Source organism: Pan paniscus, chromosome 2, assembly GCF_029289425.2.
Source record: "Pan paniscus chromosome 2, NHGRI_mPanPan1-v2.0_pri, whole genome shotgun sequence".
Taxonomy (NCBI): domain Eukaryota; kingdom Metazoa; phylum Chordata; class Mammalia; order Primates; family Hominidae; genus Pan; species Pan paniscus.
In genome coordinates, this window is record NC_085926.1 from 74,560,867 (window position 1) to 74,580,055 (window position 19,189).

At 40.6% G+C, this 19,189-nt stretch overlaps 1 protein-coding gene across 2 annotated transcripts in view; it reads right to left on the reverse strand.

Moving 5' to 3' along the window:
* CNTN3 (contactin 3) overlaps positions 1-15,936 on the reverse strand; it is a 358,712-nt gene extending 342,776 nt beyond the window's left edge. Inside the window, exon 1 of one of the 2 annotated variants that reach the window (XM_055110140.2) lies at positions 15,923-15,936. The gene's annotated coding sequence lies outside the window, so the exon portion shown is untranslated. Of the gene's footprint in view, positions 1-15,039; positions 15,899-15,922 lie in introns of those variants that run through there. The other variant, XM_063602820.1, reaches the window with a different exon arrangement.
* Positions 15,937-19,189: the final 3,253 nt, after the last annotated feature.

Genomic DNA, 19,189 nt, shown 5'->3' on the forward strand with positions numbered 1-19,189 from the left:
AATAAAGTCAATTTTTAAAAATTATTTTTATTTTTTTTGTGGCCCAGGCTGAGTGCAGTGGCATGATCGCAGGTCACTGAAGTCTTGACCTCCCTGGCCCAAGCCATAGATAATCAATAAATTTACAGTAGAATTCAATATAATGTGATTTTACGTTATAGTGAAAGTTACTGTGTCCTTTAATATAGTAAGAAATTCATACTAATTCTATAAAAAAATCAATGAAAAATACTTCCTGAGACATCTACTACATATAAGGCACTAAGATAACATTAATTCTAGTAATATCAACCATTTAATGTGAGCTTAAATATGATTAGTTAGTCATCAAATATGTATGAAATGTCTAGTAAGATCCAGGTAGTGTGCTGGGCACAGGTGACCAACATTCAGAGAAATTTCGCAGTTTAGATAGGTATACAGGCAAGCAAAAGGCAAATATAATACAGTATAATAATTGCTATCATAACAAAGAGTTAACATTTAGATGTAGAGATATTTTTAAAATCTAAATATAACTATTTTGAAGCAATATGAAAAGCATCATAAGAAAGGTAGCTACACTGCTCATTTGTTGTAAGGATTGAAGTGGTTAGCATAACACTTAACACATAATTAATCCACATTGAGTGATGCTAAAAATCTGAACTACATAAATGGTTACAAGAATTCAAGCAGGGAGAGATCATGAGTGGTTTGTAGGTTATTTATGGATTTTATCTAATTTGTTCAGTAATTTGGAGAACCTACTCTATGCCAGGCACTGGGATACACGGGTAGCCAAGAAATACAAGTTTCCTGCTTTGATACTGCTCAATTTGGAAAACAGACATGAAATAAGGGTAATGAGTGATAAAGAAAAGCAGAGCAAAAGACTGTCATCTGTTCAAGAGAGTGCCATTTAATCTGAAACTTGGTAGATGAGTAAGAATGACCCAGGTCAGCACTCTCCAACCTTTTTGGCACCAGGGACCGGTTTCATGGAAGACTATTTTTCCATGAACCAGGTGGGGGCCAGGGATAGTTTGGAGATGAAACTGCTCCAACTCAGATCATCAGGCATTAGATTCTCATAAGGAGCATGCCACATGTAGATCCCTCACATACGCAATTCACAAAAGGGTTTGCACTCCTATGAGGATCTCATGCCACCACTGACCTGACAGGCGGCAGAGCTCAGGCAGTGATAGGTAATAGTCAGTAATAGGATACAAAAAACCATGTACAAGCCACCAAAGCCTCTGTGGGAAATGACTAACTGAATGTGAAATGTTCATATTGCATCAGCCAAGGCAAGTCACCTGACCAAGCCTTCCAACATCAATGGGGCAGAGAAGATGCACCCTCTCCCAGAGGTGAGTAATGACTCCCAATGATTTCTCAATAGCAATAAGGCAAACATTTGGATAGATAGGTCTAGATCTTTACATAATGCTGATGGGACTACAGAGACATGAAGAGAGAACATTATGTTGAACCTTAAAAAGGATGGGTATGATCTTGACAGAAGTAAAGAAAACCATTAAGAGGATTCCAGGCATAAATGTAGGGCAATGAAAAGGAAAGCACAGTTGGTTGATGACAGTTTTTTATTTATCTCCATGTTTCTCTCTTTACAAGTGAGGAAGAAGAAAGAGAGGGAAAAATGAATTAATCATATGTGGGATAAGAAGAGTGGGACAATCAAGGGCTCTCTGACCTAAAGAGCAGAGAAAGAGGGAGAGCCTTGGAAAGAAAGGAAGAAAAAAGGTTTAAGGTGAATAGGGGAGTTGAAAGACGTCCTGAAAAGCAAACTCAATTTCAACCCTATAGATGAAATCCTATAAATGTGGAGAAAAGTGGGACCAACTTGGGGTCTGAGATCAGTAGAAAAGTTCACTCACAATCACTACGGAGGAGAAAGCAATAGTTCCCATTTACAGTTATATAAATTTTTCTTCCAAGTGGAGGCTGTTCTAGAATGAAAAATGCACTGCTTCTGGACGTGGGAAATATGGGTTTCATTTCTGGTTTGGTCATTAACCTGTTATTTGACCTGAGGCACTCTATGAATCTTTTTAGTCTCACTGGTAAAATGCATTCTAAGACTTGCTTTATAAGATTTTTTGAATGAAAGTTAAAAGCTATCTACAGAGATAATTCACCCAGATCCAACCCCCCAGTGTGCAGTCTATTACTTTAGATTCAAAACAGGCCATGACCTCAGATTTACCTTCACACTCTAATAACATTCAAGTAGTCAACACTACCCAAATCATGGCCTTTCACTATAGCAACTAAAATTCACCAAGTAGCTGCTAAAACACACTCTCAAATCCAACCATGGAAGTGATTCGTGGGTTTAAGAGCATGCCAGGCCAGATTTTTTCAACCAGAAATCCTGTACTTTGACTTCCAACTCTCCAAATCTGGAGGAGTCATCAATCCTACATTCATATGAAGCCTTCCTTGATCATTCTACCTCAGTTTCCTTTAATTCTTCCCAACTCTCTGTTCTTTTAGCATACAGCATCTCTCTTATTAGGTTAGTGTTGTTGTCTTTCTTATTCACTACATGAGACTTACATATATAAACATATGTATATCATATATATTTACACATATATGTCCTATATTTTTATATATATATAAAAGTCACATGTAGTGAATAATAAAGACAACAACACTAACCTAACTGCAGAGCTCAATGGGTAGCATCTAATGAGTTTTGCTAAGGGCCTGGCCTTATCTCACGGATTCCTTACAATAGATTTATACAGTAGAAACCATTATTCCAACTTTACAGGTGAAGAAACTGAGACTTAGAGAAGGCAGTTAATTTGCCCAAGGTAAGAAACTATCAAGTGGCAGACACAGATTCCATGGAATAAGAAGCATACAGATTACTACTAGACAAAACTAACTGATACTCTTCACTACATTTCCAAATACATATCTGAGTTCTTTTAATTGAACGGTACACTCTTGAAGAATTTCATTATATTTCCCACCTCTGTGTGTTATTGGGTCTCACAAAAGGCTCCTTCACTTAGGCAGTAATTAGAGCTATAATTTATTCATAAGCAATAAAGTGACAGTTTACATTTCCTGTTTCTAATTTGAAAGGCAACTAAAAACTAGAGGGCATTTACAATGCTTAATGGATGTGAGGTTTGGTGGTATGACAGATTGCATTATTGGCCCAAATTCTTCACCCTTTTTGTATTTATGCTTTCGGTCATGTGACTCTGCAGTTCCTCCCACTAATGAGGCAGAGGATAATTCCCCACCCTTGACTTGGGTTTGGCCATGTTTTTTTGTTATGGCCAACAGTATGAGGCAGAAGTGGTAATATTCCAGTAGCAATACAAGATCTTAAGAGACCTTGTGTGTTTGCCTCTTATCTCTTTGCATGCCTGCAATTGACATGAGAATAATTTCCATCAGGGAACTTCTCCTTCAGAATCAGTTCCACCATGAGACATATGGAAACAATAGAGCCAGACAGTCCTGCAGATTGAGCAAAGTAACCATACCAGCCCAGCCTAGATAAGCCAACTCCCAGCTGACCCATAAAAATATGAACAGGCCAGGCATGGCGGCTTATGCCTATAATCCCAGTACTTTGGGAGGCTTGAGACAGGAGGACCATTTCAGCCCCAGAGTTCGAGACCAGCCTGGAAGTACAAAAAATTAAAAATTAGCCAGGCATGGTGGTGCATGACTGTAGTCCCAGCTACTTGGGAGGCTAAGGTGAGACGATCACTTGAGCCTTAAGCCTAGGAGTTCAAGCCTGCAGTAAGCCATGATCGCACCACTATACTCCAGCCCAGGCCACAGAGCAAGACCTGGTCTCAAAAAAAAAAAAGAACAAACAAAACTTAGTTCAGCAGAGCCACCCTAGCCAATGTGACAGAGTGAGAGATATATAAACATATGTTATTTTAGACTATTGAAATTTGGGGAGGGGGGCTTTTTTCTACATAGAATTATTGTGGTAACAGCTAATTCATGTGGGCAAATGGTATTTTTGTTTGCAAATATTCATTATTCACTCTCAGCTTTAGTGGTTTGGTTTAGTTTTTTGTACTTCTGCCATAAGCTGTAGAGACTATAATAAAATCTCAGACTTCCAGTCAGATTACTTGATTAGATAAGAACTTTTGGGACATAGTTCTTGTTAAGGGTGTGGATGTAATTTATGTCCATGTGACTAAGAGTATATTTTGTGTGTATGAGATCAAGAGAGGTAGAATACACATATAAACTATACTACTGTTTGTAAGCACTTGCTTACCTCCCCTTCCTTAATTAGCCCTGTGACTTCTGGCCAATAAAATGTGAGAAAACTTGACATATGACCAGTCCTACCAAAGTTTTGAATGCAATTGCATGGTCTAGCTAAGTCTCTTGTGTTTCTGCCCTCACTAATGTGAACAGAATGTCCCAGATAAGGGTCATTCTTAACTTGGGCTCCTTAGAGACAAAATCTGAAATGAAGAAGGTTTATTGAGGAGTGCTCTTGAAAGAAACTACTGTAAAGGCAGAGGGGGACCCTAAAACTTAAAGTACTTGCAACTGAGGTCTCAGCTGATCCTTACATGGTGTTCCAGGGCTGGGATGGCCCCTCTTGGCTACCTCTCTTGATCTCATACACACAAAATATATTCTTAGTCACAGGTATATAAATTACATGCACAGAGTTGTCCAAATTAAGCCAACTCCAGTCTTTGTGCTTTTGCAACAGTCAGTCACTGATTATGGACCACTACCCAGAGGAAGCACAACCTTGGCTGAGACAGTTCCCCTAAGGCAAAGGGAAATTCCCAGTGGGGAGTGAAGATGTCAGCTACATGGCAGCTGATATTCCAGTCAGGTGGTGGATACATATGTGGTCCTTAAATAGTGGGCCTGGATTGGGCACCACAGTATCCACTACAAAACTGTCTCCTCAACCTGGATCCTAGAAGAATAAGCCACATAGAGCAGGCACATAGCCAATGCACAATATGGAAGAGCAATGCTGATCCAAAGCTGACCCACAGCTCTCATGTAACGCAGATGCATAATGCTTGCTAGAAGCCACTGAGATTTTTGAATTGTTATCAAAGCAAAAGCCGACTGTTACATTTATACAACAACAAAAAAGATATCTCACATTTTTAAGCAGTTACTTACTTTTTTTAAGTACTTTTTTTATACTGAGTTTGAAATGGAAGAAGACACAAATAAATGGAAAGATATCCTATGTTTATGGACTAGAAGAATTAATATTATTAAAATGTCCATATCACCCAAAGCAATCCACAGATTCAGTGCAAGTCCTAACAAAATTCCAAAGACATTTTTCACAGAAACAGAAAAAAAAAATCCTAAAATTTATATGGAATCACAAAAGACCCTCAATAACCAAAGCAATCTTGAGCAAAAAGAACAAGCTGGAGGCATCACACTACCTAACTTCAAAATATGCTACAAAGCACAGCAATCAAAACAGCATGGTGCTGGCATCAAAACAGACCACATATCCCATAAGAACAGAACAGAGAGTCAAGAAATAAATCCATGCAGTTACAGTCAACTGATTTTGACAAAATTGCCAAGAACACATAATGAAGAAGGGACAGTCTCTTCAATACATGGTGTTGGGACAACTAGATTTATGCAGAAGAATGAAATTAAACCTTTATCTCACACCATTTACAAAAATTAACTCAAAATGAATTAAAGGCTTAAACACAAGACCTGAAACCATAAAACTACTAGAAGGAAGCACAGGGGAAAGGCTCCATGACAGTGGTCTAGGCAATGATTTTTTGGATATAACCCCAAAAGCACAGGCAACAAATGTGAAAACAATTAAATGAGCTCAATTCAAACTAAAAAGCTTCTGCACAGCCAAGGAAAGAATCAACAGGAAGAAGAGACAATCCACGGACTAGAGAAAATATCTGCAAACCACACATCTGTAAGAGGTTAATATTCAGAATGTATAAGGAACTCAAACAACTCCATAGCAAGAAAACAAATAACCTAATTTTAAAATGGGCAAAGATCAGAAAAAACATTTATCAAAAGAATACATAGAAATAGCAAACAGGTATATGAAAAGGTGTTCAACCTCACCAATCATCCAAGAAATGCAAATTAAAATCATAATGAGCTATCACCTTACACTCATTAGAACAGGTATTATCAAAAAGACAAAAGGTAAATGTTGGAGAGGATGTGGAGAAACCTTGCACACTGACAGAGGGAATGTCAATTGCTGTAACCATTATAGAAACCAGTATGGAGGGTCCTCAAATAATTAAAAATATAACTACCATAGGAACTAGCAATAGGAATACTGGGCATATATTCAAAGGAAACGAAATCAGTATGTCAAAGATATCTGCACTCCTGTGTTCATCGCAGCATTATTCACAATAGCCAAGATATTCAATACGAATTTAAGTGTCCAACAACAGATGAATAAAATGTGGTATATACACACAATGGAATATTATGCAGCCATTGAAAAGGAAGGAAATTATTTCAATTGTGACAGTCTGGATGAATTTGAAGGACATTCTGTAAAGTGAAATAAGCCAGACAAATAAAGACAAATACCACTTGACCTCACTTATATATGGAATCTAAAAAAGTTGAAATCATAGAAGTAGAGAATAGAATGGTAGTTACCAGGGGGGTGAGGAGGGAGGTTTAGGGAGATGTTGGTCAAAGGATACAGAATTTCTGTTGGACAAGAAGAATAAGTTCAAGAGATCTATTATACAACATGGTGACTATAATTAATAATGCATTGTATACTTGAAAATCACTAAGAGAATAGATTTTAAGCTTTTTCACCATACAAAAAATAAGCATGTGATATAATATATGTTATTTAGCTCAATTTATTCATTCTACAATGTGTACATATTTTAAGACATCATGTTGTATACAATAAATATATATAATTTTCCAAATTAAAAGTAATTATATTAATTTTTAAAAAGTTTGTGTGTGTTATTGCTGCATAAACTACCCCCAAAATAAATAGCTTAAACAAAGAATTTATTATCTGATGATTTTGAATATGACCTGAGCTCAGCTGAGCATTTAGTTTGGTAGTTTTGCCCGGAGCCACTCGAGTAACATAAGTCATCTGATAGCTTAATTGGGACTGATGGCCTCACTCACATCACTGGCTACCAGTTTTGGCTACTGGCCAGCTATTGGCTACTAGCTATCTCTGTGTGACCTGTGTTTCTCAAGGAGGCTTGCCTGGACTTCTCCACAGGGCAGACTCAGTGTGCAAGAATAGAAGCTCCCAGGCTTAGGAGCAGAATTCACAATAACGTCAGTTGAGCCACATTTTATTTTTCAAATTCAATAGGCTAACTCAGATTCAAGGGAAAGGGAAATGGACTCCATTGCTTGAAGGTAAGAGTGAGTCACCACGCAAACTGCCAAGGAAGGTATTGTGGCCACCATCTTGCAAACAGTCTATTATAGGCCTGATGTGTGTTTTATCTTTTTCTGAAGTTATTTTTCTCTAAATAGCAAACTTAATACATTTTATATCCCCTATTCCCATCCTGCCCTCTCCCCTCAAAAAAAAAGTGTGAGTAAACATATGCAATTTTTCCACTAGAGACCATTGAAAGCATTCAGCCACTATGAGTCAATACAGAAGAGTCCATTCAAAAACACAACCAAAAGCAAACAAGAACACTAAAAAAAGGAAAAGAAGAGGGAGACGGATACAGAGAGGCAGATAAAAAGATGGAGGAAGAAGCAGCAGAGGAAGAAGAGATTGAGTAACTTTAAAAACAGGGGCATATTAATCTTATATACAATCTAAAATGCCTCCTCATCATTTGATTTTAATCTCTTCTGCTTGAACGCTTACAAGATGTCTGTAATTCATCCCTCACAAGTTTATGATTTGGGATTAACTCTATCCCCTATCCTAATCTATGTCTTATGCATTTTGTGTGTGTGTCCGTGTGGGTGTGTGTCTGTGTGTGTATACATGCACACATGTGAGAGTATGTATGTGTGAATGGGTGGGTTGGGTTATTGAAGGTCAAAGTAGGGTAGGAAGAAGAATGACAGAAATAATCATATTATAAAAATAGAATATAAAAAGTCAAAACTCAGAAAAATGCCCTAACTCTGAAAAATGACAAAAAATGATATTTTCCAAGCAAGTCATAATATAGAACTATTTAAAGCAACAGACAATTATGGCACTATCAGATTAAAAAGGATATTGACTATATTCTAGAATTTGCCATTATATGGAAATACACCCTTCACTTGTAAGCATCTTCATAGAATGCATGGTTTGTTTCACAATATAACGAAACCCATATATTAAGACCCTTTTGTTCTTTTTAAAAACTAATGTTGCCACTAAAGTTTACAGACTTAATTTCACAGGGCAACTGCTGCTTAACACTAATGAAACAACAGCGCAATACATTACTACTAAATAGAAACATGTATATCTCCATATTACATATGAAGAAAAAAATTTATGTACTCCAATGAATAAAAGGAGAAACTTGGGCCTGCATGGCTCACATTTCAAAACCACACAGTCCATGCACAAAGCTTTTGATCGGTTTTATTTAAAATAAATAGAAGCCCTAGTAAGAAGAGAAAAATTAACCTGCCTCGTATATGCAAATGTGAAAGCTTCTTAGGCAAAGGGAATGCACGGGGGCGAGGGAGGTGCAGTCACACACAGCCGACTTTGGTACAAATATGCCTTATCTGTATTCCAGAGCTTTCAGAATATTCACCGGAATTAGTAATTGGTAATCAGCAACTTTCGGCTACTTTACATTCAGGGAGGCGGCCAGACCAAGTGAGTAGCAGGCATCAGATTAGATCACTAGCTATATTGTTCGGGTTGATTTTAATTGCCTGAAAAGTGTCATTACCATCTTCTGCAATGCATTAAGTTATTTTAAAGAGTGACTATTTCTGTGCAAGAAATAAAATGAACTGCAATTGAGTTAGAACCTGCATGAAGCATTCAGTTGGGGCCCTGCCCTGGTGGCATCAAAATCCTGCCCAAGCCTGACCACACTGATAAACAAACATATTTGCTATCTGCAGAACTTTTCAAACGTAGCATGGGGAAGTCAACACAGATTCCCAAACCAAAGACACAGAGAACCACCCAAATGTTATATCCTGGCTTATAAAATCCCAAGACTTCCATTTCCATACAGGCATCTGCAAGGTAAAGGAGTTCATGATATTTAAGAACAAGACAAATATTTGCATGGAAAAAGATCCATGGAAGTGGAATTTTTCAATGCTAGAATACAGTTGCAAAATTATCACATTAGTGTATGCTGACATGGAAATGTCACCTCTCAGGACATTTGTTCTTTAAGTTAAAATCCTAGAAACATGAACCTCTACATGGGATAAAACCGTGTAGGGCTATACACATATTCATGAAATCAGGTTTAAAAAATGATGACAACTGAATAAGGTCTGCAGTCTAGTTAACAGTAATGTACCAATGTCAATTTCCTGGTTCTGGTATTACAGGACAGATATATACAATGTCACCATACGGGGAAGTTGGATGAAGATTATACAGAACTCTCTGTACTATGTTTTACAACTTCCTGTGAGTTTAAAATTACTTTAAAATAAAAAGCTAAAAAATGCAGATTAGCAAGCTGTACCCCAGAGATGATTCAGAAAATCTTGTAAGGGCTAAGGTATCGCCATTATTTCAGCAGATCCCCAGTTAACCTTTCTGCAGAAACATCAGAAGTTGAGAAACAGTGCAAGTGAAATAGACTATTCTCGGCTCTATGACAGGGGCTTCCTCTTTGAAGGATGACTGGTGAGACTGTTTAATGCCTACAAAATTTCCCCCATTTATAAGTAATTATTTATGGTTTAGGAAGATGTGCTTTTGATTTGTTGTGATGCAGTCATTTAGTTATTTCTTTCATACGCTAATGTTTCACTCTAATACAATAATGAATTTTGAGAACTTCCCATTACTTCCTTGCGCTAAAATCAGCTCATTACTTCAAGGACCAGTCCTCGGTGCTCACAATCTTTGGCTTATGCTTCCTTTAGAGCATATGTTTGTCACAGAATTTTCTAAATTCAGATCATATCAAGATGTTCATCTGTTGTCAACTAATGATTTGTCACTCAGAAACTCTGCAAAATAAAATAAAATCTTTATACACTAAAATAAATTTTAGCCCTAGAAAAAGAAGCCCCACTATAACTATAGCTGCACTTCATGCCAATTAAAAAGATTAGACTTTCTATCTTTCCAGAAATATTTACCAAAGTCTTAACATGTGCATGCTACTCCATCAATAGACTATCAGGAAAAGCAGATATTAAACAATTTTACAATATTAATTAGATTATAATACATTTACCCCCTAAAGGAGAAACAAAATTTAAATGGTTGATTGTAGATAGCATAGAGGTCAAACCTAGTCTAGGGGGACAGTCAAGGCTACCTGGAGGAATGGCTAGGTTGGGTATCACCTTGACAAATGGTAAAGTTGGAAGTAAAGAGCTTTCCTGAACGAAACAACAAAGAACTGAGGGTGGAAATGAGTCAACACGGGAATAAGGAGAGTGGAGTGGAAGTCATGGGTGTTCCAAGCACATGCAAGAACACTGAAGCAGGGCCATGTTGAGTTTTCAAGGAAGTTTTAAAAGACCCATATATTATAGCTGGAGTGTTAAGTATCAGGGGAGAATTAGGGAGAAGTCACATACAGACAGGCTGCATCAGTAGCATATTTTTCTCTATGCAGTGGGTGTCCAGTGACCCAAGGGGTCGGCCTCATGGATTAATACAGCACTGCACGTCAAATAGATTGGAACAAGAAAGAGAGTGAGGAGAAAGTCATTTCTTAATCTCCTGCATTTAGGTGAGAAGTACTTAAAACCCAGCCTGGCACATTGCTTGAATGAATGTTCTTGTATTTTTAATCGGTGGACTGGCTACAATGGCAAAGGGAGAAGATGGTGACAAAGACCACTGACTCCAGATGCCTTGATGACCCCAATGATAGCTAAAGGAAGAACAGACCACCTAAGCTCTTAGGAAACGGATTGAGAGGAAAAATGATAATTCCATTTTGGACAACATTGGTTTGAAGTAGCAGGTGTCCAAGAGATGTACGAGATCATGGGCAATGTGACAGAAAGAATACTGTCAAAGTCAGCTGCAGACTTCTGCTGAATATGGACCTTCTTGACAGGATCTTTGGTTACATATGGCAAGCTCAGCAAACCAATAAGCTTAGTTGTCATAGGTTTATCAAACTCCACTGTGGGCCAGATACTTTGACAGAAGCTGCTTTGCAATAATGCATAAAATAGATGTGGTAACTGCTTACAAGGTACTTACAGAATATAAACATACAATCAGGTAAGGAAATGTACAGTTCCAAGTTATACTAAGCATACCAAGGAAATGAACAGAAAGAGCCTATCAGAAGTGCCCTCATTCAGGGTAGGAAGGAAATCAGAGAGCCCTCTCTAAGCAAATGATATTTACACTGTGGCCTAAGGGATGAGTAGCAGTCAAAAACTCTATGTGGGCCAGACTCAGCGGCTCACACCTATAATCTCAGCACTTTGGGAGGTCGAGGTGGGCGGATCGTTTGAGTTCAGGAGTTCAAGAACAGCTTTGGCAACATGGTGAATTCCCATCTCTACAAAAAATCCAAAAATTAGCCAGGGCATGGCGGTGTGTGTCTATAGTCCCAGCTACTCAGGAGACTAAGGTGGGAGAATCACTTAGCCCAGGAGGTCGAGGTTCCAGTGAACCATGATCGCACCACTGCACTCCAGCCTGGGTGACAGAGTGAGACCCTGTCGAAAAAAACAAAAATGAAAAAAAAAAAAAAAACCCCTGTGAGTTTGTGTGTGTGCACACGTGTGTGCGTATGTGTGTTTAGGCGTTAGGGCTGGACAGGGCTACTGGGCAAAAGAACAGAATGATCCCTAAGATAGGAAAGAGCTCAACACATCTGCAGAAATGAAAAAGGGTCTAAGAAGCTCTTGTTCCTAAAAGCTTGCTAGGAATTGTCAAAGGGACAGTAGTGTTTAAATCCTACACAGCCTTGCAGGTAATATTTAATAGTTTGGATTTTATTCTGAGTGCAATGAAAAGCCATTTAGGCATTCTGAGTAGATGAGTACTAATTTAACTTACATTAAAAAAAAAGAAGTCTTGGCTGCTATGCAGGATGATTTGGGGGAAGAAGTACGAAAGGAGCCAAGGAAGCCAGTGTAGTTATCCCAGGAGAGAAGATGGGGACTTGGAGAAGGAGGACGTGGGTGAACATGGAGGGAAGTGGGCGAATGTGAGAAATATTTCAGGGTTAGAACCAAAAGGACATATAAGGTCTGAGTTGTACTAGTTCCCCAAAATAAAAGCACTTGAAGTATTGTGATGGTGTCAAGATTTACCCTATTAAAACAGTACACTGACAGCCTCATTTATCAGTAATATAATCAAGCAGTTTTGAAATATGGATCTCATATCTTAACATCTGAAAGGTAATCAAAGTCAAGGGACTTAAAAAACAAATGGGACAAAATTGTTCTCGTTTTAGAACATAGGAAATTTACAAGCTGAGTTATAAAGGCACCTAAGAGAATGCTATGGAATCACTACAACATAGATAATCTATGTCTTCAAATGCCAATATGTCTGCAACAAGAAATATGCAAACTCACTGAATTATTTTATCCTACTTAAGAAAATAGTCATTTTTCCTCATTCCTTGCAAGGCAGGTTCTTGCGCAGTAAAGATTCTACAAATATTTACATTCCAAGTAGCAAAGCTGTTTGAAATGCTATAAAGTTCTGCCAGCACTTCTATTACAAACCCTTATTTCTTGTTTATAACATGTACATAAAAGGGGGAAAATAAAAATGTACTATGGATTGAAACTTGGCATACAAAGTTTCAACCAGGGAGTGCATTTCTCCTGCAGCAATTTTTCCAAAGAAATGTCCCACTGTGTTTAAGAGATGAGTGCAGGGGAGACTATAAGATAAAAACCATTTACAACACTCGATCCATTTCTGAAATGTTTATACAAATTGGATATGAGAATGAGATCTGTCACCCCTCAATTTCAAAGAAATGTTCTATCTTAAACTGTTCCGTGGCCCCATATTCTCTTGCCAACTATCTTTGCAACAATAATATTCTCCATTGCACTTTTTTCAAGCATAAGAAAGGAAACTGTCCACCAGCATTAAGTAATTTTATATGCATGTTAAAATTATATGCATGTGTGCATATTACAAACTACAAGTGAGCACCTTAAAGATGCTCACCTTCATAGAGACAAAGTACCTGGCTAAGATAAGAAGGCTTAAAGGCAGACTGGTGGTGACAACTAAGTCAGAGACAGCAGGCAAACATGCACAGCATCAATAAATCCTCCTGCCATCTGAATATATTCCACTACATAAAATTAACATTAGTTTTACTGCTAACAACTTACTAACTGGTGATTGGAAACCAGTCAAATCTTCTCTGTTTTGTAGTATTGCCACAGTATAGCGATATACAGATCTGGCAGTTTGGAAGTGGCAATTATATCTATATACTATTTCAGCATGAACCATATTAAGAGTTAATGAGAACTTCAAGTTGGACACTTAAATTTTGCAGTAAAAACAAAGCTGGAAGATGTGTACTGAATGTGTGAGAAGGAGTTAGGAACTTGTAAAAGAGAAAGATGCATATTTTGCAAGCAGAAAAAAGAGGCTATTAGTTTGTAATAACTGGGCATATATGAAATGTGACAGTGATAAAATTGAACATAAATCAGCAAAGGAAAGGCTACAGCTTGTTGTCCATGGCTAATCTTCTCTCTACTTGAAAGTGCTCAGCACTTTGCTCCTATTAAATGCTTTGTTGCCATTTTAAGGTACACTTGGGCTATCTGGTTGTGTTGTGAAGAATATTTAAAAGTTAAGAGTTCTCCTGGAGAAATGAACTTAACACCTTCATGTCTTCGGGCTGACATTAATGACATCCAGACAGTGAGGAGGACATGAGGCTGAATGTTATTGTCTGTGGCGGCCACAGCCTGAATCTATTACCCTGCATATCAATTAGCCACTCGGTGTCTCGGTTATCCTACTTTTAGACAGGAGGGCCACTTGCATGCATTCAGCCTTACTATTCATCTTATAAAAGTGTACAGCAATTTGCTATATTTCCCTGGTGGATACTGATCATTTTGGGGGTCCTCAAACCACATGTTTACTCTCAACTAATTTCAAGCAAGTATTCAAAGACCAATAATTCCCGACCCCACTCTTTATTATTTGCAAGCCAACATCCTTCCATTTAGTGAGGCTGAACCCGATCAGATTTCTTTAATGAACATTCACAAGGACCTCTCCCATTGCAACCAGTGACATGCACGTATTAGGCATCTTACAAATGTTGCACAAATTGATATGAATATTAACCTGCAGTCAACTTTCTCCCTAGTCCCATGACCCACAAATGGTTAAAACCATGAACCAAGATGCCAGGTTACTGCAGCCAAAGTCAGGTTACTGTTAATAAACACATCTAGCAAAGCAAAAGTAACACATTTGACTTGATATTGAGATATAAGCTCTTTCAAAGGCAATTACTCCTCCTTTCAATCTCTGAAGGGCTCTGACTCATTGTTCTGATTAATTCCTGTTTTTAATCTATTTACAGATCAGGATTCTTTTTCAGCTAGTGTGATATTCATCTCTGTGGGGGTAGACAGAAACCACAGCACGTACAGTCTTCCTACTTTTTTTTTTTTTTTAGTTATTCTTGCTTAATCATTTTAAAATTATTTCTGGATTTACCTACTCACCATATGAGCTGGGGTTTCTGACCTCCCTCCTGCACATCACGCCCTCCTTGTCTGTTGCTTTTTCTAGCTCTGTTTCCCTGCATCTTGGATTGAGGTTAGCAGACTGGCTACCCCTTTCCCAGAGCTCTGCTCCCCTTTCTTTGCCTCTGAAAGGAGGTTTGCTGTCCTTACCGTAGCGGACACCGTTTGTTATTAAATAATACCTCCGGACACATCTCCTTGTTGTAAATCAACAAGCAAATGCAATACAGGGAAAGACATACGGATTGGAGAGTTGTACGGAGCTTTGCACAAGCAGAGCCCAGAAGCTGTTCGTTCATTTCACGCGACCAGAAAAAATTCCTGATGGTGCTATGACCCCGGTGCCCGGTTGGCACTTCCTGGTTTTCTGTTTCTGCTATTCTGTCACCTGCTTGGTTAGCTTTGCAGGGCTCCTCAGAGAACACAGAAACAGCTGAAACCAGGGTCCGAGCTCAGGAAACCTGGACTACAGCGCAGCAGGGTAAACCTGGCAAATAAACGCGATGGGGAATTCCGTCCCAAGCTGCTGATCTGTGAGTAGAAAGAAAATGCAGCTTAGAAAACTTGATCGCTAATGAAAGAATCGGCCACCCTAGCTTTCTCAGACCTGGGAATCTGGGCCTGGGGGGGTGGTTCCAGCAAAGAGGTATCACATTCCCACATTCTGCATCATGCACCTGGAATTGTTCCTCAGCATCCCTAAGAGTCACAACTTTTTTCCCCCAACTTTAACTGGTCAAATCCACTGCGCGAAGAGCAAGCCCAAGGGACCTACCACTCAATTTTCAGCGCTCCAGCTGGGGATGCAGCCTTCCCAACCCGAAACCAATCCTCGCTCCAGAAGGGGAAAAATAATCTCCCCAGAGCAAGTCCGATGAGAGAAGCATCTTTTATTCTCGACCCGTCGGGTGCATTTCCCTGCAAACAAACTTCGGGGCTGAGGAGCCATGAAGCCAGGGCGTAAAGTTTGCCCTGGCAGGTGGCTCATCCCTGTGGCCCGGCCGACGCCAGGAGTCGGGCATCCCGGACTTACCTGGTCTCTGCAGCTCGCCAGACGCCCGCCCGGCGGCCCACCCGCCGCCGCCGCCGCCACCGCCGCCACCGCCGCCGCCGCAGTTAGTCCGGGCCCGGGGGACCGCCGTGCGCGCCCGCGTAAGCCGCCGCCGCCGCAGGCGCAGCGCCCTCGTCTGCACGGTTCCCGGCCCAGCCCACGGCGCCAGCCCGCCCGCCGCTGCCGCCAAGCGCCAGGCTGCTGTGGCTGCTGCCGGCGCCTAGCGAGCACTGCCCGTGCCTCCGCCACTCCGGCTCCGGCTCCGGCTCCGGCTCCGACGCGGACGCTGGAGGGAGGGGAGACCGGGCGGACTGGAGGGAGGGAGGGGCGGGGAGCGCGGCGGAGCAGCCAACTGGGTCCCGAGCCTCGCGTCTGCGGCGCCCCCAGCGCCTCTGCGCCGGCCGGACCCCGCGCGGCCCTGCGCTCGGCCGCGTGCACCCACGTGTGTCCGGCCTCCGCAGGGCCCTGGGCGGCGGTCACCGTGTCACCTCCGGGTGGCCTCGTGCCACGCAGTTAGGGCCCTCGGAACACGGGGTTAAGGCAGGAATTCCACTTCTAGGAAAGCCTCCTGCAGCTGCGCTCCCACAAGCGCGCAAAGATTGCCAATTTTAATATTAAAGCGGATAATTATTAAGGGCTCACTAGGTAGCAGGTAGTGGACTGCGCTAAATGAATTAGTTCATGCAGTCCCCAGAGCAACCTGGATCTATTATTATTCCCGGATTTAGTGATGAGGAAATTGGTTTGCTTAAGGTTTCAATGAGTCAGTTGTGAGAATAATCGCAACTATATTCTGTCAAGGACCCTATGAAGTAGATCTTACCACCTTTATTTGCCCAAGTATACACACAGTGGTGGGTTGGAGAACCCGGACTTGAATAAGCCTGTTGCAGTCCTGAGCCTTTGCGCTGAACCGCTGCTGACTTACTTCCAGTCAAACCCGTGCAAACACTGCAACTTTAGTTGTACGAAAAACAGTTGGGAACAACCTACCTGTCCTTCATTAGGAGAGTGGCTGATAAAATACAGTGGAGACATACAGCGGCAGAGAGAAAGGTGCATCTACTAGTATTGGCATAAATGACCTCCAAGAGGTATCCTTAGAGGCTGGGCGGAGGTGGGTCACTCCTGTAATCCCAGCACTTTGAGAAGCCAAGACAGGTGGATCTCTTGAGCCCAGGAGTTTGAGACCAGCCTGGGCAACATAGGGAGACTTTGTCTCTGCAAAAAACAAACAAACAAAAAGTTTAAATTAGGTGGGCGTCATGGCACGCACCTGTTGTCCCAACTACTTGAGAGGTTGAGGTGGGAGGATCACTTGAGGGATCACTCGAGCTCAGGAGGCGGAAGCTGCAGTGAGCCATGATTGTGCCACAGCACTCCAGCCCAAAAGACTGAGGGAGACCCTGTCTCTAAATAAATAAAAAAATAAATAAACGGTATTTTTAGGAGAACTTGGGACATGTACTGTTGATCGGCACAGGAAAGTTGGTACCTGTACCGTTTTTGTGCTTACAAACACTTACACACACACACACGCACGCACCCTTTTGTGTGTATGTATCCATATTTATGCATTCACAATTTCTGAAAGGATGTCTAAGGATACTGTTAACAATTGTTAGTCCTGGTGAGTGAGACTGAAATTGGAGCAGAGGAGACTTTATACTTTTCATTTTATAATTTTCTGACATTGTTTCAAAAATGTATCATGTTGTCCCTTCATATTAAATAATCTAGTCACATTTAATTAGACTTGACAGTTCATGGCCCTGTTTCCTCTCCTTGATCCTCTCCCTGTGATTCCTGCAGATGGAATGAAGCAACACCTCATCAAGAGCAGCAACCTGGGCAAACCAGGCCTGGTTTAACTGCACTTTCTCACGTTTGATCATTTTCTCAAGAGATACGTGTGTGGTCCTCTGCAATTCAGAATGAAATTTGAACTTCTGGAAAAACTCTCCTAGAGGGGGTTTGAGGACAAGAGGTAAGACCCAGGTCAGTCAGATGCAAGGTGCCGCTCCCTACAGCAAAGTCAGCATGTAGGCCCCCTGCATTTCCAATTGCCACAAAGAAGTTGCTTGGTACTTTGGAAGACTGAGGTGGGAGAATCCCTTGAGCCCTGGAGTTTGAGACCAGCCTGGGTAATACAGTGAGACCGCCTCTCAACAAAAAATTTAAAAATTAGCTGAGCATGATGGTGTGTGTCTGCAGTCCCAGCTGCTTGGGAGGCTGTGGCAGAAGGAGATCGCTTGAGCCTGGGAGGTCCAGGCTGCAGTAGGCCATGATTGAACCACTGCACTCCAGCCTGGGTGACAGAGCAAGACCCTGTCTCAAAACAGAACAACAACAATAACAAAAAAAGAAATTGCATGAATGGCTTGACCAGGTGATTTTTTCCCTAGTCCCCCTTACTCTATGAGCATACAACAGGATTCTTGAATACATTAGGGAACTTCTGGCCACATTTGCCCTCTCTCACTTTATCAGGAAACTGCTCATCCCCACAAGAGTAATAGCTGGATTACAAAAAATTCCGGGGTTATTTATGTTTTAAAAAGAGGTTGGGGGAGACAGGAATAGATAGAGCACACTGCTATAAATAAAAATCATGTGCTTTTTCCCCATCAGAATTAAATTGCAGTAAATTTGGACTCCTTAAGCTTCCTCTACTTAGCCAAAGAAAAAGAAATAGAACAGGTACAGAAAGGTTGTTTATGGTTGTTTCAGTTGTTACTGGTTACTGTAAATAATCTTTTTGCTTGCAATCTGGGAACATGTTGGCAAACCCCCTGCGGGTGACAAAATGTTTTATTGGGTAGAACTGGTGTGTTCTGAAAGGAGCCGAGAGAACTTTACATGCAAATTATGCTCATGCCTTGCCCCTAGCAGGTGCAATTACTGCCATGCCCACATCCATCACAGGCATGGCTCTTCTTTTAATATTTTCAACTTGATGTCTCCTAATACATTTTTCTGCTAATACATACATATATACCTTGTCTAATGGGAAGGGAAAGAGCATTTTCATCAAGGAGGGGGAGCTGGCCCCAGGCAGCAAAATGACAGGGAGAAAGACAGGAAAGAAGCGCCTTTAAATTAGAAAGAAATCTAAACCCTAACCCCTTCCAGCCCTCTCCAAATAATTAGTCATTTCTAAACTCAGATTACATTGCCTGTGCTAGTAAAAGCTGATTAGTGCTGGAAAGGGATTTAATGGAATTTTGAGTCTTATGGTTGCAGTGGGGG